This window comes from Amphimedon queenslandica, unplaced genomic scaffold (assembly GCF_000090795.2).
Source record: "Amphimedon queenslandica unplaced genomic scaffold, v1.1 AMPQUscaffold_10579, whole genome shotgun sequence".
NCBI classification, from domain to species: Eukaryota; Metazoa; Porifera; class Demospongiae; order Haplosclerida; family Niphatidae; genus Amphimedon; species Amphimedon queenslandica.
This window is the reverse complement of record NW_003549163.1, coordinates 5,846-7,267: the sequence shown is the minus strand read 5'-3', so window position 1 is coordinate 7,267 and position 1,422 is coordinate 5,846. Positions and strand designations below refer to the sequence as shown.

The following is a 1,422-nucleotide window of genomic DNA, read 5'->3' as shown; positions in this document are numbered from 1 at the left end:
AACTGGAGATGGTAGAGAGTGAAAGAGATGATTTACTTGAGGAGAATGCTTAAATTGAAGGGTGCAATAGACACATTAGGTATATACTAATTATTATTAATTATAATTATTGATAGTTTAAAGGTATCTCATATGAAGATAGAGAAGTTGATGAAAGCGAGTCATCAATAGAATCATCAGGTATAATGACATTTATGTTTTGAGACATGATATCTATGAATATTGTCAACACTTTTAGTATTATTTTCCAATATTAATCCTCGTATTACTTCAGTTAGTGCTCAGTCTCCTTCTGAACTAATTATCAACAATTCAACATTAACTCAATTAGAAGTAAGAGGCATTTACCAACTCTTGAATCGTTAACAATTAAAAAAAATATAAAGCTCTGAAAGACACACAGAGTGTTATGAATATAATACTATAAAAGATAGAGTAATATTAATTTATGTGATTAATTAATAATAATTGTATTTTGCTTATATTGACGATGCTAACTCATCAATTATTTAATAATTATTAATTTAAACACGAAATAACTAACAAAGTGATTTATGATAAACACGTACAAAAACAAGTAAATACAAAATAATAATATAAATGAGACACCTACGGTGCTTGGACTCGCTGCCAAAACTGCTTTGTAATCTTCCAAAAAACCACTGAGATGTGTATAAAGAACTAGTGATTTGTGGTTTGTATGATTGTCATGCTGCTCATGCATCTACTAGACTCATGGATCGAAATTTTTTGATTTCATAAATATGCACATAGACTATTATAACTTCAATAAAAAAATTCAAGTAAAATTGTAAATATTTGAAGGACAGGGACTTATGCCTTTGCCCCTAGGGCCCTATGCCTTTGCCCCTAGGGCCCTATGAGACAAGGACACAAGCCCCTTCCAAAAATTCTTTTTTTGTTCTTGTTGGTATGTGACTAACATCAGTTCATAGCTTAGCTATTTATACTAACTGTACATGATCATATCATTGTGGGTTGTACTCCAAGAATAATAATTATACCACATCAAAGAATTGCTAGCTACAGATCACGCGTGATAGTTATGAAGAAACACAATGGCCTTAGTATGACGTGACTGAAGAAGCTTAAAGTTTGTTTCTTCTCACGAATGAATTATGATAGAAAAGATGGCACAGTACTGTTGCCTAGGTAGATATGAGTGAGTTGCCAGAGATTAGTACCTCTAACCTACCATATTTCTGCTCCAGCCCTTCTCAAAGTTGGCAGACCTGAAATTTGAAGGCTCATAAGTCGCTACCAAATAAGAGTTAAGAAAGTCTACACATATTAATGAAATAGGTGGTAAAGATCTACTGGAAAATGGTGTTATCTTTGTCGAAAGTGTCAGCACAATTGCAGTATTTTTAAATCAGTTTTCCTTACTTTGTACTGAAGCTT

The 1,422-nt window shown here is 32.3% G+C and overlaps 1 long non-coding RNA gene across 1 annotated transcript; it reads left to right on the top strand.

Annotated features, from left to right (window-relative positions):
* The first annotated feature begins 50 nt into the window (after window positions 1-50).
* Window positions 51-430, top strand: LOC109590038 (uncharacterized). Its single transcript, XR_002189066.1, has 3 exons — window positions 51-79; window positions 124-180; window positions 275-430. It is a non-coding gene; the product is annotated as an uncharacterized LOC109590038 (long non-coding RNA).
* Window positions 431-1,422: the final 992 nt, after the last annotated feature.